Source organism: Pseudorca crassidens, chromosome 11 (genome assembly GCF_039906515.1).
Source record: "Pseudorca crassidens isolate mPseCra1 chromosome 11, mPseCra1.hap1, whole genome shotgun sequence".
Classification (NCBI taxonomy): Eukaryota; Metazoa; Chordata; class Mammalia; order Artiodactyla; family Delphinidae; genus Pseudorca; species Pseudorca crassidens.
Window position 1 is genome coordinate 58883709 of NC_090306.1, and position 26812 is coordinate 58910520.

The 26812-nt window shown below is 40.7% G+C and overlaps 1 non-coding gene and 1 pseudogene across 1 annotated transcript; one reads left to right on the top strand and one right to left on the bottom strand.

Moving 5' to 3' along the window:
* The window catches only part of LOC137202924 (small ribosomal subunit protein eS10-like), a 120907-nt pseudogene that overhangs the window by 88545 nt on the left and 5550 nt on the right, over positions 1-26812 (bottom strand).
* On the top strand, positions 26476-26548 carry TRNAG-CCC (transfer RNA glycine (anticodon CCC)). Its single transcript has one exon. It is a non-coding gene; the product is annotated as a tRNA-Gly (tRNA).

Here is a 26812-nt window from a genome sequence, read left to right on the forward strand (position 1 = left end):
GGAAAGAAATCATAAAGATCAGATTAGAAATAAATGAAAAAGAAATGAAGGAAACAATAGCAAAGATCACTAAAACTAAAATGTGGTTCTTTGAGAAGATAAACAAAATTGATAAACCATTATCCAGACTCATGAAGAAAAAAAGGGAGAAGACTCAAATCAACAGAATTAGAAATGAAAAAGGAGAAGTAAAAACTGACACTGCAGAAATACAAAGGATCATGAGAGATTACTACAAGCAAGTATATGCCAATAAAATGGACAACCTGGAAGAAATGAACAAAGTCTTAGAAATGCACAACCTTCTTAGACTGAACCAGAAAGAAACAGAAAATATGAACAGACCAATCACTAGCACTGAAATTGAAACTGTGATTTAAAATCTTCCAACAAACAAAAGCCCAGGACCAGGTGGATTCACAGGCAAATTCTATCAAACTTCTAGAGAAGAGCTAACACCTGTCCTTCTCAAACTCTTCCAAAATACAGCAGAGGGAGGAACACTCCCAAACTCATTCTACGAGGCCACCATCACCCTGATACCAAAACCAGACAAAGATGTCACAGAAAAAGAAAACTACAGGCCAATATCACTGATGACATAGATGCAAAACTCCTCAACAAAATACTAGCAAACAGAATCCAACAACACATTAAAAGGGTCATACACCATGATCAAGTGGGGTTTATCCCAGGAATGCAAGGATTCTTCAATATATGCAAATCAATCAATGTGATACACCATATTAACAAATTGAAGGAGAAAATCCATATGATCATCTCAATAGATGCAGAGAAAGCTTTTGACAAAATTCAACACCCATCTATGATAAAAACCCTCCAGAAAGGAGGCATAGAGGGAACTTTCCTCAACATAATAAAGGCCATATATGACAAACCCACAGCCAACACCATCCTCAATGGTGAAAAACTGAAACCATTTCCACTAAGCTCAGGAACAAGACAAGGTTGCCCACTCTCACCACTATTATTCAACATAGTTTTGGAAGTTTTAGTCACAGCAATCAGAGAAGAAAAAGAAATAAAAGGAATCCAAATCAGAAAAGAAGAAGTAAAGCTGTCACTGTTTGCAGGTGACATGATACTATACATAGAGAATCCTAAAGATGCTACCATAAAACTACTAGAGCTAATCAATGAATCTGGTAAAGTAGCAGGATACAAAATTAATAATGCACAGAAATCTCTTGCATTCCTAAACACTAGTGATGAAATATCTTAAAGTGAAATTAAGGAAACAGTCCCATTTACCACTGCAACAGAAAGAATAAAGTATCTAGTAATAAACCTACCTAAGGAGACAAAAGACTGGTAGGCAGAAAATTATTAGACACCGATAAAAGAAATTAAAGGTGATAAAAATAGATGGAGAGATATACCATGTTCTTGGATTGGAAGAATCAACATTGTGAAAATGACTATACTACACAAAGCAATCTACAGATTCAATGCAATCCCTATCAAACTACCACTGGCATTTTTCACAGAACTAGAACAAAAAATTTCACAATTTATATGGAAACACAAAAGACCCTGAATAGCCAAAGCAATCTTGAGGAAGAAAAATGGAGCTGGAGGAATCAGGCTCCCAGACTTCAGACTATACTACAAAGCTACAGTAATCAAGACAGTATGGTACTGGCACAAAAACAGAAATATAGATCAATGGACCAGGCTAGAAAGCCCAGAGATAAACCCATACACATATGGTCACCTTATCTTTGATAAAGGAGGCAAGAATATACAATGGAGAAAAGACAGCCTCTTCAATAAGTGGTGCTGGGAAAACAGGACAGCTACATGTAAAAGAATGAAATTAGAACACTCCCTAACCCATACACAAAAATAAACTCAAAATGGATTAAAGACCTAAATGTAAGGCCAGACACTATCAAACTCTTAGAGGAAAACATAGGCAGAACACTCTATGACATAAATCCCAGCAAGATCCTTTTTGACCCACCTCCTAGAGAAATGGAAATAAAAATAAACAAATGGGACCTAATGAAACTTCAAAGCTTTTTCACAGCAAAGGAAACCATAAACAAGACCAAAAGACAATCCTCAGAATGGGAGAAAATATTTGCAAATGAAGCAACTGACAAAGGATTAATCTCCAAAATTTACAAGCAGCTCAATATTAAAAAAACAAACAACCCAATCCAAAAATGGGCAGAAGACCTAAATAGACATTTCTCCAAGGAAGATATACAGATTGCCAACAAACACATGAAAGAATACTCAACATCACTAATCATTAGATAAATGCAAATCAAAACTACAGTGAGGTATCACCTCACACCAGTCAGAACGGCCATCATCAAAAAATCTACAACAATAAATGCTGGAGAGAGTGTGGAGAAAAGGGAACCCTCTTGCACTGTTGGTGGGAATGTCAATTGATACAGCCACTATGGAGAACAGTATGGAGGTTCCTTAAAAAACTACAAATAGAACTACCATATGACCCAGCAATCCCACTACTGGGCATATACCCTGAGAAAACCATAATTCAAAAAGAGTCATGTACCAAAATGTTCATTGCAGCTCTATTTACGATAGCTAGCACATGGAAGCAACCTAAGTGTCCATCAACAGATGAATGGATAAAGAAGATGTGGCACATATATACAATGGAATATTACTCAGCCATAAAAAGAAACGAAGTTGAGTTATTTGTAGTGAGGTGATGGACCTAAAGTCTGTCATACAGAGTGAAGTAAGTCAGAAAGAGTAAAACAAATACTGTATGCTAACACATATATATGGAATCTAAAAAAAAAAAAAAGATCACGAAGAACCTAGGGGCAAGACGGGAATAAAGACATACACCTACTAGAGAATGGACTTGAGGACACGGGGAGGGGGAAGGGTAAGCTGGGACGAAGTGAGAGCGTGGCATGGACATATATACACTACCAAATATAAAACTGATACCTAGTGGGAAGCAGCCACATAGCACAGGGAGATCAGCTTGGTGCTTTGTGACCACCTACAAGGGTGGGATGGGGGGGTGGGAGGGAAGGAGACACAAGAGGGAAGAGATATGGGGGCATATGTATATGTATAGCTGATTCACTTTGTTATAAAGCAGAAACTAACACACCATTGTAAAGCAATTATACTCCAATAAAGATGTTTAAAAAAAAAAAGATTAAAAAGAGTGATACCAGCCAGTGTCATGGGCATGTGAGAAGCAGGCCTTCTTATACCTGGTGGGTGGGAAAGTCAATTGGAAAATATCCATCAGAACATTAGATGTATCAAATCATCGATTTCACTTGTAGGAATTTACCGTGCAAATGTGCCCATACAATCGTGCAAAAATGTATAGACTTTGTATCATTGTCTAAGATCGCAAAAAACTTGGAAATTACCTTCATGCCCATTCATGGGGACCGGTTAAATACATGATGGATGGGCCACCCACATAGTGCCATCCCAGGGAACCTTCAAGTCACTGAGGTGAGTCCTTGCATGCAAATAGAGAAATATGCCAGCACTAAATAATTAAATTTAAAAAGCTATGTGCAAAATAAAAAAATTATATAAATATGTAGTTAAATAAATTCTATTATAAACAAAGGCAATAAATACTCAAGACTCATCACTTTCTAATTGTTTTACTACATTTTACTATTCTCTCTGCCCATGAGGTTATGTCTCCAGCATGTGTGTGGTAGAAATACCATATAATGATGTGCTAAGTACTTCTTTCTCACTCTGTGTCTTGTGATGTCACTGTGGTGGATTGAGATAGCCATGGTGGGAATACTTACACCACTGAAATTGGCAAACACTGTAAATCATGGCTTGATTTATTGTTTTGTTGACAGTCTACTTATGAAAGTGATAGAGAAAACATTCATTAGGCAGATTAAATTTTAAAGTGTCTGCAGCTGCTACATTGTGAGTAGCACCAAAAATATTGAAGAAATATTTTACAAGTATTTTAAAATTATGATCTGATTTAATAAAGATTTACTCATGCGATCAATGAACTAGTGAAGTTCTGACATACCTTCCTAGTTTCAGTTTCATCTTATTAATGTAAATGAAAATATCAATTAACATTCATGGTAGAAGACACTCATTCGTCAGTAATGTGAGTGACTTCTTTGCTGAATCAGATAGAAATCAAGCATTTATTCATAGCTGATTTTGTCTAATCAGAGTTAAATTGCAACAGTAGGTTGACTGTGGATACAAAAGTTAGGCAAAACTCAATGAAAGCATTCTGTGAAAATCAGCTGGCTACATGAAATTCACAATAAGGAGTATGTATATTATTATTTGTAAATTGCAATTGATACACACTTTATATCAGTAATTTATAATAGATTTATGAACATACACACACACACAGGTTTTCCCAGAGAGCCAGCTGTTAAACATTTATCACACCACCACCAAAACACAGACACATAAATAACTTAAACGAAAATTTCATAAAATTATACTTATACTTACTATATATGATGCCCTCTGATATTTTGTATTCTACTATTTCATTAAAAAATAAATCCATGTTGCAACACTGTAAATTGATTTCATGACCCACTAAAGGTTTCTGAACAGCAGTTTTCCAAGGTTTTAAAGGTTTTTGATTGCAAGTGCTGAAGTTGCGTTTGTTTTTGTTTTTTTTTGCGGTACGCGGGCCTCTCACTGTTGTGGCCTCTCCCGTTGCGGAGCACGGGCTCCAGACGCGCAGGCTCAGCGGCCATGGCTCACGGGCCCAGCCGCTCCGCGGCATGTGGATCTTCCCGGACCGGGGCACAAACCCGTGTTCCCTGCATTGGCAGGCGGACTCTCAACCACTGTGCCACCAGGGAAGCCCTGAAGTTACTTTTTGAAAAGATGTTCATAAGGATGGCAATCAAGTGTCCTTTTTATATTCAGAGTTCAACAACAACAACAAAAACTCAAAAACTATGAAGCAGAAAATTAAAAAACAAAAACAAAAACACATCAAGGCAGAATTGGAAATCTGAAAGCCTACCTTTTACAATGCCTACTCTAAAGACAAATTATATAACTTTGTAATGGCACTAATAGCAGATCCCTCTATTTCAGCTTTTCATATGAAAGGCTTTTTCTATAGTTAAAAGTTGTCAACTTGGGGCTTCCCTGGTGGCGCATTGGTTGAGAGTCCGCCTGCCGATGCAGGGCACACGAGTTCGTGCCCTGGTCTGGGAAGATCCCACATGCCACGGAGCGGCTGGGCCCGTGAGTCATGGCCATTGAGCCTGCGCGTCCGGAGCCTGTGCTCTGCAACGGGGAGAGGCCACGATGCCCACATACTGCAAAAAAAAAAAAAAAAAAAAAGTTGTCAACTCTAATAATACTTACTTCTCCATTATTTATATCCATGGGGGTGAACATTATCGTGGATAATTTTTAAAACGCTGTCCTTCTGCCCAAGTAGGTCAGGGACATTGCTGGCATACTCACTATGTCTGTATTCGGTAAAAGAGAATTCAACATTTATAGAAAATGACAGTTGGAATGAGTTCACCTGACCATACTGCTAAAAATACAACATGTTTATTTTCCATGGATCATAAAAGGGATGAAGTGAACCAACTTTTGCAGTTCACCTACATCAAGTAGACATTCTGTCATTAAATTCAAGTGCAGTGCCTCTGAAAGTGGGCTCACCGAGAGATTTTGACAAGACCTTGGGAGAGAATAAAATTCAGCTTTTCACAGCTGGTAAGTGGCTTTTCTGACAATGTTAACAAGAAGGACCTTTCAGGATTCTTATCACTCTAACAACCAAATGGAAAAGCTGGGTTCGAACACAGATGACTCACTTTTCAGATTGTCCAGGGTAATGGGACAATGCTGACTAAATAGTGAAGACCCATATTGAAGGAAGAGAAGGCAGAATTTCTGAGTTTTTCCTAAATTCCACCTGGAAACCTTGGTAACAACAAGCAAAACCTAACCTTTTGGTGGGATGGAATCATTTGAGAATCTAATGAAAAAAAAAAAATGTGAATTCTCCTGAAATGCTCCTTACCCAATAAATTCTGCCTGCAATTTCAGGAGATCCACAGACCCTCCTGATGCCCATTCTCAGGATAAAAACCTCTGCTTTCAGAGATGACCTTCCTGGTAGAGAATCTAGAAAGAAGAATGGCAAATAAGATAGACCCTTCTGATCCTTCAAAGAACCCTAAATCAAAGAAAATACATCTTGTGAGTGCTGAGTGATCCTGAATTAGCTCTGTCAATGACACCTGTGCACACAGATCACAATTCAATGTCCAGAGCATCAGCTGAGGACAACTGGATATTCTGGGCTGCCTCAAACTATTGGAAATAAGTAGTATACATGTAAATTAAAAATAATGGTAGGGCTTCCCTGGTGGCGCATTGGTTGAGAGTCCGCCTGCCGATGCAGGGGACACGGGTTCGTGCCCCGGTCCAGGAGGATCCCACATGCCGCGGAGCGGCTGGGCCCGTGAGCCATGGCCGCTGAGCCTGCGCGTCCGGAGCCTGTGCTCCACGACGGGAGAGGCCACAACAGTGAGAGGCCCACGTACAGCAAAAAAAAAAAAAAAAAAAAAAAAATGGCAATAGTACTCATGCCTCTCTATGGCTTCACTCATAGGCAAAGCTCATCTAAGACTTCTGGGAGAGAACAGCTGGGAGAAAGTTTGCTATAGAAACCCGGGTAGAGAGAAGAGATGATGGGATTTCCCTCACATTTAGACAGGAAGCAGGAAGCCTTCAAGCTCTCCACTGCCTCTCCCAGAAATCTATCGGTGCCCCAGTCTCTGATATGAACAGCTGACACTTCCAACACTTTACATAAAGTATTAGACAAACACAACTTTGAGACAAACCCTCAGACGACTGGCTTTGAAGCCCCTCCCATATATGCGTATTGGGACTGCCATTGTTACATATTGTAAGCCAAATCCACAACCCTCCGCCATTGGCCTGCGACTTCTCCTGAATACAGGGCATTCTCTACTACCCCTGCCCTCAAAGGAAGAGCTGCAATGAGGCAAGCCAGTGCCCAACTCCCAGCTTCCAGCTAACAAATTCATTCCCAGAGGAAAGAATTGACACAGAGTAAAACACTTTTTCCAGTAGAAACCATTGAGACCTCTCTGGCTCTCTTCACAGAACTCAGAAGAATCTAAACTAACAAGGCTTTCATTCTGGGACCCCAGACCTGCTTAATAAACAAGTCACCTCAATTGGAAAAGGAAGCACAGAAGAGCTGAGAAATGAGAAAATACCCTACAGAAAAGCTACCATCATTATTCTTTGTTTCTGACCTACTGATGCATGGTGGCTCCCATTGTCTCTGGTTTGTCTGAATGCTGTAACATGAAATAACCATTGGGCACTGGGTGAGCTTGACATCTCAAAAACGAAGATCTTTTAGACTTCTAAATAAGTTGCCCTACTGGTTGTAAACCACAGACTACGGTGTGTGATGGCCATCTTCCCTCTCGCTTATTATTTGAAGTGTCAATTTTTGCTTCCCGTCCATGGGCCTCAAGAAAGGTAGGAACATGTGGTAAGTGGATATACCTGGGAAACACTAAGAATAAATGCTAGTTGAAAAATAGATGCCTTTTATCGTGAATTCCTATCTCTGAGGCTCTGCAAGAATATGAAACTCCATGAAACTTTGTTATCCTATAAATAAATCAGCTCTTTACATTTCCAAACAAATTTACCCATAAAAATGGACAGTTTTATGAACATTTTTAATGGTTTTCTTATACCTTCTATCTTTGGGTTTCATTGTAAATGTTAAAGTTCAGTCAATACATTGGAATATGGACAAGGAAATGAAATGGTATCTGGGATTTGCTTTAAAACGCTGCAGAAAAGGAAAGTGTGGATAACTAAAACAAGATTGACAAAGATTGACGGGAGAGGCTACAACAGTGAGAGGCCCGCGTACCGCAAAAAAAAAAAAAAAAAGTAATACAAATGAATCTATTTACAAAACAGAAACAGACTCACAGATATAGGAAAAAAAATTATGATTACCAAAGGAGGAAGGGAGAGGGGAGAGATAAATTAGGGGTATGGGATTAACAGATAAAAAGTACTATATATAAAATAGATAAGCAACAAGGATTGACTATATAGCACAGGAATATATACAAGATATTCAATATCTTGTAACAACCTGCAATGGAAGATAATCTGAAATATATATATATAATCTGAAATATATATATGTGTATATATATATATATATATATAAAAAGCTGAATCACTTTGCCATACACCTGAAACTAACACAATATTGTAAATCAACTATACTTCAATATAAGTAAATAAACAAACAATCAAACCCTCCTTAAACAAACTGGAAGGTACACAAAGTTCATCTAACAAATCTTGCTGGTGAATTTTGGTTAAAATGAAAAACAGATTGTGTGTTTCTCACAAAACATGTCTTGATTTAAATAAATGAAGGTGTCAATGTAAATGGCTCTCAAAACTCTCCGTAGTCAAACTGTGAAAAGGACGCAGAGTAGAGGAGGGGAAATAAAAGAGGTGTGCAGAGTATGGGGTGGTCTGGTCTAGCTCTCCTACGAGAAAAGTGATGCCACAGGAAAGGGTGTTAGGAGATACAACTGATGGGAGAGAATCATTAGCAAAGTTCAGCTTAAAAGTAGGAAGGGTGCCTCAGAGAAAGGACACAGAGGAAATGAGCGAGAAGGCAGAGAGGGTGCAGGGAGTGGCAAACACAAGGCTATCAAAAACAGAGAAGCGAAAACCTTCAACTTCCTCTCAAAGAGATTTCACACAAGCTTCTGCCTGATCCCATTTCAGACATTAAAACAATCCCCACTCTGTGGTGGCTTCCAGTCCTGGGAATGGAACCCAGCACCTTGTCAACTCATATAAGGAAGGTATTATGGAGTTGAGACGAATCCCTCAGAAAGCAGTTCACTCCTTCATTCTCATGGAGCTTAGATAGAGGGGCTCAAGAAGCTTAGTTATTTAACCTGTACTGAGAAACAGGATCCAGATGCTTTGGAGATTAATTAAAAGGGCCCACCCTAAGGTTCACAAAGAAAAGCTAAATCTTGCCAGGGCCTGGAAACTCATAACAAGCGCCTGTCCAGGACATGACATGGCACGGAGGAAGGACCCAGCAGAGGTGGAATGTGAGGGGAGATTATGTACCTCTGGGTGCGCTTAGCTATTGCACAAACTTAGCTCCTTAGGAAAAGGCACTGAAGATGAAGAAGAGTCCTACTGGCCTCCAGGACCCCTTGATTACCTCCTTGCACAAAGCATTCTCCTGTCAAAAACCAGAGGAAGAGAAATGTAGAGATGCCAGTATAGTTCTAGCCAAGACAGGCTCTGAGCTAACTAACATGCCAACTAACTAACGCACCTGCATGCCATGTTGCCAAACACCAAAATACTACTCCCTGCCCAGTCCACTCCTCCAGACAAGACTCAAGGGACAGTTCTACTATTATCTGTTCATTTGCTTTCATCAAGCCAAAATGTTTAGAAGCAGTATTTAGAAGAGCATTGTGGTGTCAGATTGGTATATTTGAGTACTGCAAGGGAAAGGACCAAAATGGTTCTGGTAGCATTCTCTATGGCCCTGGAGAAATCCTACCAAGGTCTTTCTGTATGAAGAGAACAAAATGGATACTTTTTAAAATTTAAGTATAACTTACGTAGAGTAAAAAACAGTTTTAAGGTGTTCAGTCCAATTAATTTTTACAGAAGTCTACACTCAGATCGAGATATAGAATATTTCTGTCACCCCATGAGGTTTCCTCATGCCCTCATCAGTCAACAATCCCTCAAAAGTTACTATTAATCTGACATCTATAATCAATTCTTGAACCTCATATAAATAGAATCATGCACTATGTACTTATAGCATGTACTCTTTTGTCTTAGGCTTCTTTTAATCAAATCTATAACTATGGGCTTCATCCATGTTGCATGTAGCAGAAGTTCATTCCTTTTTATTGCTGTGTAGTATTCCATTTTATAAAATCTCAGTTTATTTATCCATTGTACTGTGGTTAACAGTTGGATTGTTTTATAGTTTGGGGTTATTAAAAATAAAGCTTCTATGGGGAAGCGACTCTCCAGCGTCACAGCTGGAAAGTGGGTCACTGTGTGAGACACTTCTGCACTTCCCTAGTTCCCTTGCTGGTCCTTGAGCCCACAGGTCACCTGCCCCAGCCAACAGCAAACTCTCCACAGCTTGCAGTGGGAGAAATTTCATCAAAGTCTTAGTTGAGTCAGTGGGTGAGTAGAAATGCCGTCAGTCAGCTTATGTGGGGTCTGAGGCTTATACAATTGGGGGAGTCTTCTTTAATAAAAGGAATATAAAATTTCAAATTATAATTAGGTATAAAAGAGAATATATATTTGAGAGAAAGAATGAGAAGGGAAATTATAATAAATAACAAATATTATAAAGTAACAAACATCACAAAATCCAGAATAATAAACATTTTAATTAATTAATTGCCTGACACACCTCTATAATATTTTTGATTGTCTCTTTGTGGGAGACAGAATAATGGCCCCCGAAGATATTCACATCCTAATTCCTGGAATATGTGAATATGTTTCCTTAAATGGCAAAAGGGTCTTTGCAGATATGATTAAGGGTACAAGATGGGGAGATTACCCAGAATTGCCCAAGTGAGCTCAATCTAATCACAGGAATCCTTAAAAATCAGAGAAACTTTCCTGGGTTTGGTCAGAGAAACAGATGTGATGTTGGAAAGAAGTCAGATGCTACATTGTTGGCTTTGAAGCTGGAAGAAGTTGGTCCCATGAGCCAAAGAATGCAAGTGGCAGCTAGAAGCTGGAAAAAGTAAGGAAGCTGAATTTCCCCTAGAGCCTACTGGAGGAACTAGCCTGGCAACACTTTGATTTTAATGCAGTGATACTGATTTTGGACTCTGGACATCCAAAGCTGTAAGATAATAAATTTTGTATTGTGTAAGCCACCAAGTTTATGGTATTATTACTGCAGCAATAGAAAATGTACTATACTCCTCATATAACAATGATTTCGTAATGTCATTTTTCATATAAATAACAGAAAGATAGAAGGAGAAGGAGAAAGAGAGGGAGGGGGTGGGGAGGAGTGGGGGAAGGGAAATGAAATTTTTTTCCATTGGTTGTCAAATAACCCTTTATTAAAAAATTTTTTTTGGTAGTTCTTAACTAGCTGGGCATTCCACCACACCACTGTTGATGTCATCTATTGATATGATGTCATGAGAGTGCCGGCCAGCAACATTTCAGCCCACAGACTGGGCAGTCCCCAAGAGGAGGGGGACGGGGGTAGGGAGAGGAGGCGGTAGGGAGAAGAGGAGGAGAAGGGGTAGAAGGAGAAGAAAGCTTCTATAAACGTTCTTGCACATGTCTTTCAGCAGATATAGACACTCATTTTTCTTGGGTATATACCTAGGAATGAAATTGCTGGATCATAGGGTAGGTTTATATGTAACCAAAGAGTTTTTCAAAGTTGTACCATTCTACACTCCCACCAGCAACGTATGAGGGTTCCCATTTTCTCCACACTCTCACCCTCACTTAGAATTGTCAATCCTTTTCATTTAGCCATTCTACTGGGTGTGAAATTATATTCAAGGTGGCTTTAATATGCATTTCCCTGAAGTCTAATGATGTTGAGTATGTATACATTTGTGTATGGGTACAGCAGTCACTTTGGAGTCATTTCCAAATGAGAATAATTTTAAAAGACCATTGCAAGAGAGTGACTATGAAACTAAATACTATCACCCATGCTTACCACCCTCTGCTTTTCCTCTCCTACATTACATTGTCTCCTTTCTATTTTGTTCAATAAATATTTGCCAGTGTCTGGATAGTTTGTGTCAGAATTTCAGTGGACAAGCCAGGACTTTCTCACTTCCTCTCTCCCCTCTAGAGTTCTCCTCAGAGCTGAAACAGTAAGTGAAAATTAAGGCATGAGAGTGTAATGGATAGCTTTTGGAAATTCTGCCGCACCAAATCCCTCTTCTCTGAGAAGGATTCCCAATGGTAAAGTCAAGTTTGTATAATGTAACCCTGCCCCTGCCACTGGCTTCAGTTGATTGGATAAGAGGGGACACCTGATCCAGAGGGAGGCCATTCACTGGTTGGCATGAGCCTAAAAGCTTTTCTATGCCCAGCATTTTTAGTTTGGGTATTGTGTTGCTAATCAGTTTACCAGGGACCTTGGAACTGAGAGAACAGGCAAAGAAAGAGAGAGGCCCAGTGCACAGAGAAGCAGAGAAAGCTAGTGTAGAGAGTGAGTGAGAGGAATAAAACTGAGATGTGCAGAAACTAGAAAAAACCCACACAAATCCCAATATAGAGTAGCGGCTGTGGTCCTTGATTTCTGGTTCCATCCCTGTGAACCCTCATCAGACTTCCTGCCTTAGGTGCTGGGAGATACCTTAATCGCTATTCAAGTGAATTTCCCATTTTTGGTGAAGCTAGTTTGAATGTATTTTTGTTACGTGTCCACAGAAGTCATGGAATAAAGGAATTCATGTCCAGCTCCTGAAAGGAGGCTAACCCCATGTGGCCTGTACCTGCTCCATCCAAGCACTCTCCATCCAGGCTGTTTCTGCAAATGCTAAAAATTTTTATACCAAATCCAGCAAATATTGGCAAGAGAATCAAATTGGGGAGGTTCTAAAATTAAGAGACCATGGGATCTCCTGTTTAATTTTAGTCTCAGTTGCCTTTTTCCTTTTCCTGCTTTCTTCTCTGATCATGGCCAATGTTATCTTCTTTCTACTTTACTTTGTGCCTTCTTTTATCCCCTTGCTTCAACCTCGTGCCTTTTGAAAACATGCTGTTTTCAGAACAAGGACAGTCATAAAGTAAAAGCATGTTGGTTTGGGGATGATGTTCTTTAAACCCTGAGGTGCTGTACTTTTGTATGAGATTTAGGGACACACACACACACACACACACACACACACACACACACTACTGACTAAAGAAAAACAGTGCCTGGGATGAGGTTTATAAATTGTGGTGATCAAGGACAAGGCAGGCTTATGTGGGTCCAGACCAGTTTTCAGAGCTGTCTGCATTCCAGCATGATAGAGATTCCATAGACTTGCAAACTCAAAAAGACTGGAGGATCAAACCTCTTTGCTAAATAAAAGGAAGAATCCATTGATTAAAAGAGCAGGAAATGAAAATTAAAAAAATAGAATAATAACTTCAAATGTTAAGAAAAGTGCCCTTTCAAACTATGTAACTAGTTTTGCAATCTAGCTGTGACGCAGGTATTTATTTAGAAGACATCATAGTACTGTATTATATGAAGTCATTAATATTTTCTGCAATGGTTCCCCCTCAACATTTATAAAATGTAAAAATATCAAATACAAAATTGCTCTGAGAAACAGCATGAAAGATTAATGAAGAGACAGCTTCCCAAAAGGTGTGTGATGTGCTCAAAGACAGATGAGAAGAAAACACGAATTAAAGAAAAAAAAAAGCACGATGAAAATATTGCTGATAAACAGAAGCAGCATGGTCTGTTTTTCTCACATGTATCATATTTGCTTCCATAATTCATTTTTAATCCCTGCATGTACATAATGCTTTATGATTAGAACATTCTTTTATGCAAGGTGTAAAAAGGAGGAGAGGAAAAAGATAGCTAGAGGGCATAGCCTCACAGTTAGCCTGAGGAAAGCCTTGGAAAGTTCTAGCAACCACTAGAAGCAACCTTTTAATGGTTGAACTCAGTGAGCTCCTACTAAGGCACATTGTTTACCATGACAATTACATTGCAACCTGATCCTGTGGTTTCTACTGGGAAATTCCATCCTGTCTTTCTAAGCTTTATTTTCTTTTAAAATTACAAAAGTGAAACAAGAAAAATTGCTTTTCTCACGTACTCCTTTTAATCCTTAACCTACTTAGCTTTGTGTCCTTCAAATGGCAAAGAGAATTAATAATATTGTAGGGTGTAAAAACCCAGGGCTGGGTTTTATATAAAGGGGAGGTATTAGTTCCAGGCTGAAGTCTCTTGCCTGATGCCAAAAGTGTACGCTATTCTCCCCAGACAGGATGGTGCTGGATGCTGTGTTAGCCAGGTTATAAACACAGGGGTCTCCACTGAGATTATCCCAAAGACATGCCCAAGTATGTGACTGAGGAGGACAACTTTGTAATTGTGTAAACGGGCCTTAAACTTTGTGTGTGCCTTTGCAATATTTTTCGAAGTAATTTTCAAACTCAGGTTTTTAATATTATTACCCTTCTTAAGTAAGGCAACTTTATGTACCCAGGGGGGAACAACCTCCACAGAGTGATTTGAAATACCCTACCAGGCTTCACTTGCAGAAAAGGACGTGGTTGCCTAGCATCCTGCATCTGGCACAGCCCTTGCTTCCTCTTTCCCAGAAATTCCATGCCAGAGTCTCTTCACTGGGTCAGCTAGCAGAGGACATCAGTCACTGCTGATAAGAATTTACTGAACATCCCACGACTTGGCCAGTCTTTAGATCTTAACTTAAATATAACTTTCTTAGAAACACATTCCCTGACACTCCAGATTAGTTTATGCATTATCATGTTGGTGATTGTACTGTTAGGATTACTTGATTAAGGTCAGTTTCCAACCTCCCCACTCCCAGCTCTAAGCCCCCAGAACAGTGTTTATTTTGATTATCAAAGTATTCTCAATAACCAGCACATAACCCAATCCTTTCTAGGTATTTAATAAATACCTATTGAGTGGCTGGTTCAATGAATGAATGAAATATATACATACTATATAATGGTCTGCAATTAAATTTTTTTTTCTGTTGGCATGGCTCCAGGCCCAATCCCTGAACACTCTGTCTTTGGAATCTCATCCATAATCATAATTTTGAATACCATCTTCTGTATATAGGTGTTGACTCCAAAGTTCACATCTCTCACTCCAATTTCTCTCCCAACTCTAAATTCATATCATCACCTCCTTAGTAGACAACATATCTTTTTAGTTTTCCAATAAGCATCTAAAAATATGCCTAAAGCAAAACTTTTGATTCCCATGAATTATCAAAACTACTTTTCTGAATTTCAACATTAAATGAATAAGCGATAATATTAGGAAATTATTGTTCACTTCTTACGGATGATAACAGCATTATGGTTGTTAAAAAAATGATGTGAAGTAGGGACTCCCCTGGTGGTGCAGTGGTTAAGAATACACCTGCCAATGCAGGGGACACATTGGTTCTTACAGGTTCGAGCCCTGGTCCGGGAAGATCCAACATGCTGCGGAGTAACTAAGCCCGTGTGCCACAGCTACTGAACCTGTGCTCTAAAGCCCGCGAGCCACAACTACTGAAGCCTGCTCGCCTAGAGCCAGTGCTCTGCAACAAGAGAAGTCACTTCAATTAGAAGCCAGTGCACCACAACTAAGAGTAGCCCCCGCTTGCTGCAACTAGAGAAAGCACGTGTGCAGCAACAAAGACCCAACGCAGCCAAAAATAAAATAAATAAATTTTTTAAAATGATGTGAAGTAAATAAGAGGAATTTTAAAAAATGTTTATCAAGTACTTACTACCCTGTAGGCACTGAGCTAGGCTCTAGGAAATCTCATAAATGATTCGACTGGGCTGGTGTTGCCCTAGGCTCTGCCCTCTGTCCTCTTCTCATCGCCTCACTCTCTCTGGGCACTTTACAGAGGCTTTAATTACCACCTTTGAGTGTGAGGATCACAAAAATCCTATTTCTGATCCCAAAGACACCTCTTCTCAGATTATAGCCACTTTATTATCCCAGAATAAGACCAATAGGGAATGTCACAATTTAGTAAACTCAATATCTGGAGGCAATCCAATGGACTCCAGCTATGTCCTGGGAGCGTCTGCCTTGGGAATTTCAAGACCAGGATTTAAGGGAAATCTTCCAGCTTCCTGGGGACCAGTTTATGGGGAATCTTATAGCCTAGAATAAAGAGTATGTTAACACCCCAATTATATCTCATATTTATATAGGAGATTATAGTTTTTTTTCTTAAAGTGCTCTTACATTATCACCATGGTACAGATAAGAAAACTAGGGTTCAAGGAAGCTAGCTAACTTGCCCAACTTCTAGGGCTAATATTAATATATGGTAGAATTCTAACTATATCCCAACTCACCATCATCCCTCCTCTGCAACAGGGCATCAAGTAGAGACATGACACTCTAGGAAACAATGAGCCCTGAAGTCTTTAGAGTAAGTGGATAGCAAGATGAAAGAGGTATTTAAGGAAGATTAATATGGCTGTGATATGCAGGATGGATGGAGGAAGAACTGAGGTTGGGAGACCGTGTAGAAACCACTGTGTGAGTGGTGATGAGGCCCTGGTTTAGAAAGATGAAGTAGAAATACAGAGGCATTGGGGTTTGATGCTAAATGAAGTTAGATCATGAAAGAAAAGGCTGATTTTAAAATGTCTTTAAAGCTTCAAACCATGGCCGTTAGAAGCAGAGAACTGGGAATGGGAGGAGTACTGGAGGAAGCTGACGACTTTGATTTTGACATTGGGAAATGAGAGTGTGAGACCTATGAGTATATCTGAATTCTTACCTTTGTGTGGGGACTGGGTAAGAAATAACCCCAACTAGAGAGGTGGTCCAGGAAGAAAGATGAGAATGTCTTTTATGGAGGCTGTGGTGATGGGGCCAGGAGGGCAGGAACTATAATTTAACCCATGGGGTGTATATCTAAAATTTGAGTTGTGGTTAAAAAGTAAGAAGAGGCAGGAGCAGAGAAGGATATAGAAGCGTGGAGCAAAATAGGGGTCAGTGAAGGTAGACAGCAGTGGTTTGGAGGCAGGAAACAGAAGGAGATTTATGCAATCTTTGAAAGCAGGTCCAACAGCTGGCATTTTGCATCCATTTGGAGTGAGACAAGCTAGGACCATAGAAAGGAGCCAGTTTGGAATGGACAAAGGGTGGATGCCCTTTAGGGAGCGGGGGCAAGGGGACTAGAACTAGAGTGAGAAGTGGAGCTGGGACTTCCCTGATGGTCCAGTGGCTAAGACTCCATGCTCCCAATACAGGGGGCCCAGCTTTGGTCCCTGGTCAGGGAACTAGATCCTGCATGCTGCAACTAAAGATACTGCATGCCACAACTAAAGATTCCTCATGCTGCAACAAAGATCCCACATGCCGCAACTAAGACCCGGAGCAGCCAAATAAATAGATTAAAAAAATAATAAAGTGTATTTAATTTTTTTTTTTTTTTTTTTGGCGGTACGCGAGCCTCTCACTGTTGTGGCCTCTCCCGTTGCGGAGCACAGGCTCCAGACACGCAGGCTCAGCGGCCATGGTTCACGGGCCCAGCCGCACCATGGCATGTGGGATCTTCCTGGACCGGGGCACAAACCCGTGTCCCCTGCATTGGCAGGTGGACTCTCAACCACTGCACCACCAGGGAAGCCCTATTTAAAATTTTTTATTTATTTATTTTTAATAAACTTATTTATTTATTTATTTTTGGCTGCATTGGGTCTCCATTGCTGCATGCAGGCTTTCTCTAGTTGCGTCGAGCAGGGGCTACTCTTCATTGTGGTGAGCAAGTTTCTCATTGTGGTGGCATCCCTTGTTGAGGAGCATGGGCTCTAGAGCACAGGCTCAGTAGTTGTGGCGCACGGGCTTAGTTGCTCCGCGGCATGTGGGATCTTCCCGGATCAGGGCTCAAACCCATGTCCCCTGCATTGGCAGGCAGATTCTTAACCACTGTGCCACCAGGGAAGTTCTGAAAACTACTTTTAATTTTGCTTTCTTCGTAGTACGGTCCAGGCCCGGTAACAGTCTGTGGCCTAGAGGTTGGGGACCCCTGCCTCAGGCGACATTTTTAGTGTTTTTCTTTCCTTCCTTTCCTTCCTTCCTTGACTCCTTCTCAGGAAGAGCCATATATCATATCATGGGCCCTAGTCAGGACAAAAGTGCCTTCTACAAGTTACATGAGGATCCCTGCTGTTCTCCAGCTCAATCCTCATTCTGGGTTCTTGCACACATATGGGATGAGAGAGGGCTTGAGAAACGGGATCTTTTTGAGAAGATATTTCAAACTTCCGGATGCACATTTTTCCAGAGTCCTGTCCTCAGAATATGGGGTAGGGAAGGGGCCATTATGGTTCACTTCTTTAAAAAGCTTTGTGGCTTATCTCTCTCCTTGGGCAGTATCTGGTGTGTGTACAGACACAGCTTACACCCAGTCCCAGACTGACATGGTGATAGGAATGTTAAAAGAATCCTATGGGAAGGAACTGGCTTGCTCTTTGGTGTACTAGTTAGTGTTCACCAGAGAAAGGAAACCAATAGGATCAATAGCTAGATAGATACACAGGAAAATAGGGAGATTGAGAAAAGTTTATTTTAAAGAATCCGTTCATGCAGTTGTGAGGCTGACAAGTCCAAAGTGTGTCAGGCAGACGAGCAGGCTGGGAACTCAGGCAAGGCATCTATGCTGCCTGAGGCACCATTTCTTCTTCAATAAACCTCAGCCTTTGCTCTTAAGGTGTTCGACGGATCACATGAGGCCCCTCCACATTATGGAGGGTAATCTGCTTTACTTAAAGTCTACTCATTGTTAAATGTTAATCACATCTACAAAATATCTTCACAGCAACACATAGACTAATATTTGACTAAACGACTAGGTATCATAGCCTAGTGAAATCAACACATGTAATTATCCGTCACACCGCATTCTCAGTAACGATCCCTCCAGAAGCTGTGACTTACCTTCCTGAGTCAAGGAGAATGAGATATTGCCCTTTCCAGAATGCACAGAGGAAAAAACCAGCCATGACAACATCTAGCCAGCAAAGAGGCATAGAAGGAGACAGTGGAAGATCTCAAGAAAGACTTCATTTGGGCTAGGCCTGGAGCTTACCCATCACTTCCTACCACATTCCATTGACCATACCTCATAGCATTGAACCTGGGGAACATAGTTTAGCAGTGCTATGGAAAAGTGAGAAATAAGTTTGTGGCCAGTGTCTGCCACAGAGTCAAAATTTCTAGCTTCAGGGACTCATTGGATGGTAGTTCTGTTAACCAAGATAAGCACACAGAAGAGAAGATGTGATGGAAAGATACTAAACCCAGTTTTTAGCATGTAGAGTCTTCAATGCCTGTGGAACATTCAGGCAAATATGTTCTTCTGGCAGCCCGAAATGAAGGTCTGGAGATCAGGGAAGAGGTTGGCACTGGAGATCAAGATTTGGAGAGTCTTTGGCTTCTGGGTATTATAACAAGAAAGTGAGAGAGAAGAAAGAGGATGAATCTTTAAAGAGACAAGTAAAGAAAAAGGAGCTGGTGAAAGAGTGTTTTAGGTTGAGAAGAAAGCAAAAAGGACAGGATCTCAAATGTTAAGGGAAGAGAGGGTTTCAAAAAAGGGAGTGGTCAATAGTGTCGTATGCATAGCAAAGTGAAGAGAATTTGGAAAATATTATTTGCATTTAGTTATTATTTTTTGTCTTCTACATTCAAAAATCCTCTCTCAGATTGTTTTCCTTTTGGAAAAGGAGATCAAACAGTTTACTGTAAGATATGAACATCTGGGTTCAAGATGGTAGATTAAGCACAAGTATTTATCTTCTTTCTCACCTAACATACCATTAAAATGGCAGCAAAGGAATAAACAAAAGCATATAAATCCACAACAGAGAGAATAGGAGAGTCTTCAAAACTATTTCTAGAAAACAGAGAGTGGAGAGAGGACTGTTGATACAGAGCAAAGGAAGCCAAAACTAATACAGCCTGCCTGAATCCAGAAGAGGCTCCCAGCTGGGTGAAGCAAAGGAAAAGAAGAGTGGGACAGAGGACAGGGGCCTAAAACAGGAAGTGTGAATAAAAGACAGACAGTGGAAGAGGAAAATGTGAGTATAAAAGGTGAGTCTAAAGGAGGAGGAGGCGGAGAATTCATTTCTATTTCTTTTTATTTATTTATTTATTCATTTTTGGCTGCATTGGGTGTTTGTTGCTGCACGCAGGCTTTCTCTAGTTGCAGCGAGTGGGGGCTTCTCCTTGCAGTGGCTTCTCTTGTTGCAGAGCATGGGCTCTAGGCACTCAGGCTTCAGTAGTTGTGACACACGGGCTCAGTAGTTGTGGCTCACATGCTCTAGAGCACAGGCTCAGTAGTTGTAGCGCACGGGCCTAGTTGCTTCGTGGCATGTGGGATCCTCCCAGACCAGGGCTTGAACCCATGTCCCCTGCATTGGCAGGCAGATTCTTAACCACTACGCCACCAGGGAAGCCCCAAGAGAATTCATTTCTAATTGAAGCTCCTGAGTGTCTCCTGAATGTACAGGAGCTCTGACCACAGATCTCAAGAACAGAAGTACAATGGGCAGCACTGCTGAGTTAGGCCAGGAGCACTACTTCCCTGGGTTTTATAATGCACATGCTGTTTGTTGTTTTTCAGCTTAAAACCAACCCATAGATCAATCATGGAAAATTGATTATGGTGACACAATAAAATGTAACGATATCAGTCTCGGCAAGAAAAAATTTGATGGAGGTCTGCTGTGGAAGAGGGGACATGCTCAATTACCTTATCACTGTCTTTCAAAACAGAAATTTGAGAGGCACAGTCTACGTTGACGGAAAAAAGAGTGTAGGTTGAGTTGGTGGTTTGAAGGTACAGGTGTGAGCGGTGGAGGTAGTGGTACTATAGCTGTGTCTGGAGGGGAAGCAGGTACGCAGGGTAGTGAGAAGAAGTTAAATCCTCACCCATCATAACAGGAAGTTAACGCACAATGTTACAAGTTGTTAAATCAAGAAATATTTTTTTACAGAAATAAAAGTAACTGTTAGGAGAATTTAAAGCGCAAGTTTTCCAAGTGGTTTTCAAGACATGGGACCAAGAGAAAGGAGTATTAAGAAGGATGAAAGCTGCTTTTATGTCTTCTATGTTATTTGATCTTTTCAACCACATGTGAAATTGGTTGAATGTTTTCATATATAAAAATATCTACACTGATATGGGAAGATCTCCAAGTAAAGTTTTAAAAAGTACGTCTCCGAATGATATATTCATTACCTTATCATTTAAATAACAAGGAACACAACACAAAATAGTTCCTTGTGTTCTGTGGATACATATCCTCATATGCAAATCCACAGAAAAAGGTTTAGAGGATTTCTACTGAGCTAATAGAAATGTTTCCCTCTAGCAGGAGGATAGAGTTGGGATAAAGGAGTGGGTGGTCCCAGAGGGGCAGGATCTCAGGGGCTTCCCTGCATAACTGGGTCTTCTCTGGTGGTGCAGTGGTTATGAATCCGCCTGCCAATGGGTTCGAGCCCTGGTCTGGGAAGATTCCACATGTCGTGGAGCAACTAAGCCCATGCACCACAACTACTGAGCCTGTGCTCTAGAGCCCGCACACCACAACTACTGAGCCCATTGCCGCAACTACTGAAGACTGTGTGCCTAGAGCCTGTGCTCCACAACAAGAGAAGCCACCTCAAGGACAAGCCTGCGCACCGCAACAAAGAGTAGCCCCTGCTCGCCACAACTAGAGAAAGCCCCCGCACAGCAAGGAAGACCCAACACAGCCAAAAATAAAATAAATAAATAAATAACGCTGCATAACCCATGTGTGAAAAGTCAGCGTGTATATCATTGTATAGCACAGGGAACGCTACTCAATACTCTGTAAGGGCCTCTATGGGAAAAGAATCTAAAAAAGAGTGGCTATATGTATAACAGATTCACTTTGCTGTACACCTGCAACTAACACAACATTGTAAATCAACTATACCCCAATAAAAAATTTTTTAAAAGTCAGTGTGAATTTGTGCAACACTGTGGTCCTGATCAAGGGATGCTTAGCCTTCTCTGCACTGTTTCGTTTTGTTTTTTAACAACAAAAGCATATTGCTTTTGCAATAAAAATAAACTTTAAAAAATGATGGCTGACTGTCATTCAATGTGTTCTCTCTCCCATGAGCATTTTATTTTCATTAGGGGACAAGACCTTAACTCCAAAGAATGAATCTCTAATGAAGCTGTTCAGAGATCAGAGTAGGTTAAAGGAGAAACCATGTGGATCAGGAGGGATTCCCAGGGTTCTGGAAGCTTCCCCATAAGGGCAGTTGTCAGTTCCACATGTGAATGACTGTGTGGTCAATAAGCTTTCCTGATGTCTGATGCTTTCCATAAATTAAGTTAGGCAGTTCCTCTGATGCAGGAGGTCCAGCTCCATAATAGAATCCTTGCGACTTCCTGATTCCTTAATGATTCAAAATAAACAAACAAAATAATGGCAAATCCATCATATCCCAGTTCCCCCAGATACCCTCTCTGGTTATCTGACTTTGTGGGTCATCTTCTAAAGAAGTTCCCTGGGCAGCCTCTTTTGAAGTTAGGAGGGAGCATATTGTTTGGATATGAGTTGAGGGGAGGTGCTGGGAAGACGAAAGAGAAAAATGTAGTAAGCAATTAATTATATTCTTGGTTTAGCCCCCTCTATAGAAGCCACAGTCAAAAGCAAATGTCTCTGTTCCAGTTTTTACCATGAAGAGTACCAAATCTCTGGAGAGGACCTACATCGCTTAGATTTACAAAACATTAAAGAAACAAGCTTGTGAGTTTGGGTCATAAGTCACAGTGGTCACTTCAAGATGTAATTCTTAAAATCCCCATCTCTCAGCATTAGCCACAGTCGAGACTTGCTACAATCCAGATTCAAAAGAAATGTATTCTGACAATTCTATGACAAATATACTCTATATTTCGCTGCACTGGAAATTAAGGCAGAAAAAAATTGTGATTATATTTTTAAAAAGGAATCCTTATCTTTTGAAGCATTATACTGAAATTTGAATGTATTAAATGATCTGCTATCTAGAGTTTGCTTTTAAGCAATCCAGTTTGTGGGAGAGGGTGGCAATGGAAGTAAAAATGAAACAAGCTTGTCCATGAGCAGATAATTGTTGAAGTTGAAAGATGGGTACATGGAGGTTAATTATTCTATTCTTTTTACTTGTGTATGTATATATATATATATATATATACACACACACACATATATATGTATGTACATATATACATATATATGTATATATATATGAAATTTTCTATAATAAATTTTTTTTTAAAAAAACTAAAAAAAGAAAAGAAAGAGAGAAAAAAGAAATTAAGACAGGCTCCCACAGCAGGGCTTTAAAGAAATAGGAGCCTTAAGCATACACAGACCAAATGGAGTTGGAGGGGGACATTGTTTAACACAAGCTGTCTTCATTTTACAAAGAGATTGGTATGATCACAGGATATTACAGAATAATAGGACTAGAAGATATTTCAAGTCTTTTTCACAGCTAAGGAAACTGAAGCTCAGGCTGAAGAACTCGTTAAAATTACGTAGTTATTTCCGAGGACATACTCGGAGCATTGACAGTGTAAAGGCAGGAAAAACGTCCTTCTACCCTCTTAGGTTTTATAGCAGGGACTAAGGATTAAACCAACATAAGACAGATTAACAGGAGAAAAGCGTACACATTTTGTTGAACATTTTTACGTGTATGCAGTCATTTCAGAACAAAAATAAAGACACGAAGAAGGCCAAAATCTCATTAGGCCAAAAAGCTTGTATACCATTTTATGTGAAGAACTATAAATTTTGAGAATTTGACAAGACAAAGGGGCTTGAGCTGGGAGGCAGTAAATTGTGAGACAGTGACTAGGAAACATATGGGGGAAACTAATGGAAGATCAGGGTTATTTTAGTAGGTTTGTTTGTACAGGTCCTTTTAGGCACTGACTCCCAGTCTCTGGTGATAAGAATGTTCTTCTCTTCCTGGTGCATGGAGGGCATCTTTCTCATGGGAAATTTTATGACCGGCTTTTAGGTAGAAAGGGGGAGGTCATAGAGGCCTTCCTGCATCTGCCGTTTCTCAGATGCTTTCGGCTCAGAATAGTCATCAATACGCCAACGGGCATATTTTGGGTGACATGTTCTGAAGCCCCTCTTCAATGGCAAATCTTCATTGATTTATTTATTCAGTCAATAAATGCAAATAGAGCATTTACCGTGTATCCAGTACTGTGCTAGACTCTCAATAAATGCAAGCGTAAGTGTCCATGCAGGCATTCCTAATTCATCCCCACACTTTTTTCTGTCTTAAAACTCTATTCAATACAGTGTTCCAGGCTGTCTTTGGAAATGAATCCTATTTGTGGTCCCCAGACATAGGTGTTTGCTTTAAATTGTTCTCCTCTAGGGCTTCCCTGGCGGTGCAGTGGTTAAGAATCCGCCTGCCAATGCAGAGGACACGGGTTCGAGCCCTGGTCCGGGAAGATCCCACATGCTGTGGAGCAACTAAACCTGTGCGCCACAACTACTGAGCCTGCGCTCTAGAGCCCGTAAGCCACAGCCACTGAGCCCATGTGCCACAACTACTGAAGCCCGTGAGCCTAGAGCCCCTGCTCCGCAACAAGGGAAGCCACCGCAATGAGAAGCCCACACACCGCAACAAAGAGTAGCCCTCACTCGCCGCAACTAAAGAAAGCCTGCACGCAGCAACGAAGACCCAACACGGCTAAAAATAAAATAATTAATTTAAAAAAATATTTTTAAATTATTCTCCTCGAATTTGTTTAAAATGAAGTAAAAATTGTTGGACCAGGCACCTTAAATATTCCAAGGGAAGTACATCCACAATGACCCACAGCACAGATGTAGCTCTTATGGGGCTGCTGGTGCTCACGTTCATGGTCCAACTGCCATGAGTGGACAGGGTGGCACCTCTTTATAGAACCATCTCAGAAGTCACAGTGTTTGCTCTCACATTTACTTCTCTAAGACCCCACAGCTCAGTTGGCCAGGGTGAAGGTGTGCCCACACCCCAGTTCAAAACTCTGTCCCCCTGAACCCAGACGACGGCAACTCAGCTTGCCCATTAACATGGTTGTCTGGGTCATTACAAGGTTCCCTGCTCAGCTTATAGAATCAGAAATCAGGTGAGCAAAGAATCAGTGTGGGCAATCAAGCATTAAAGCAGCTTACAACTCAGACACAGAAAAGTGGCTCAGGAGGAAGTAGGGAAGGAGTGTCCAGAATTAATGACCATTTTATGGTGAACTTGCTACCAAATGTGGCACTATCCCAATAGTCTGCTTGTTACCTTGGCTATGGGAATATCCCTGAGGCCTCTTTCAAGCATTCAGTCATTCAACAAACACTGTCTGACTACTTATGATATGTCAGCCCCTCTTCTAAGCCCTGGAGGAAACGATATAAGAAAGTCCATGCCCTTGGGAAACCTGCAGTCTGAAATCTGGATAGAGACACAATAAATAAAATCACACAGAATAGGGTTTCAGACGATTAGAGAAGTAAGCCTGAAACTAGAAATTTTCAACCAAAGAAACCGTATTGGAGACCAGGATAGGCTACATAATTTGCAGAGCTCAGTGCAAAATAAAAATGCTGAGTTCCTTATTTAAAAGTTGTTAAGAATTTCAAGACAGCAGCAACAGAGCATTAAACCAACACGGGCCTTTCTAAATGAAGGATCCTGTGTAACTATACAGATTGCATGCTCATCTGATTGGCCCTGTTGCAGATTCTGGTCTCAGAAAGATAAGGACCAGCCCTGAGAATACCCAGCTCAATATTTATGAAAGGATAAGTGGTCAGATAATTCAGAATAACCCTTTTGCTTTTCCTGCACTGAGGATAACTATTACTATGAGACTGAGCAGCATGGTGATCCGGCAGGCAGAGATTCTGTGTGTCTCAATCCTATTTCTATAGCACATTTCTATAGCACATCTATAGATGTGGTGGGTCCTCACCCACATCTGCCTGCACACCTCCTCAGGATGCACAGACAAGCATTTCCAAGACAGCTGACTCTGTGTCTGGCTTTGGAGACTTGTTAGCTAGCTGAGATCAGTCTTTAGTGATAATTGAGTGCAGACACCCCGGGTTCTGATGCAGGTGCACCCATTTGGAGGGGGAGAAATAGGTATTTGAGAGGCAGTAAATTATCGTTCTGGCACCTGATACGCACTGTACAAATAAACAATACCAGCTGGTTCCTGAAAATGCATGACTTGGTCCACTGGGAAGCCAAGAGCAGAAAATGTTCTCGAATATGGTAACACCTCTAACAAGAGTGAAGAGTGCTTAATTAAAGAAGTAATTAGCTTTTTACACAAGAAGGAACAAACGGATGAAAGTATACACAACACACATAGATATCAATAACTTTTAAGTTAAGAGCTTGGAGTTTGAAAGGGAATGGTATTTGCTGGTTTGTAGGGAGAAACTCAATGTTCCCCACCTTCTTACCCACCCCAATGGGGGTAGAGAGTTTTCTGTGGGTGAAAGTCAAGGACATAATTGGGCCATGGTGCGAAGGGGTGGAACTTTTGATATAATCAACAAAGGTTAAAAACTCTGCCTTGCCCCATCATTAAAAAGTCTAGGGATGGGACTTCCCTGGTAGTCCAGTGGTTAAGACTCTGCGCTCCCAATGCAGGGGGCCCAGGTTCGATCCCTGGTCAGGGAATTAGATCCCGCATGCCACAACTAAAGATCCTGCATGGCACAACTAAAAATCCCGCATGCCACAACAAAGATCCCGCACACGGCAACGAAGATCCTGCATGCCACAACTGAGACCCAGCACAGCCAAATAAATAAATAAATATTTTTTAAAGTCTACAAATAATAAATGCTACAGAGGGTGTGAAGAAAAGGGAACCCTCCTACACTGTTGGTGGGAATGTAAATTGGTACAGCCACTGTGGAAAACAGTATGGAGGTTCCTTAA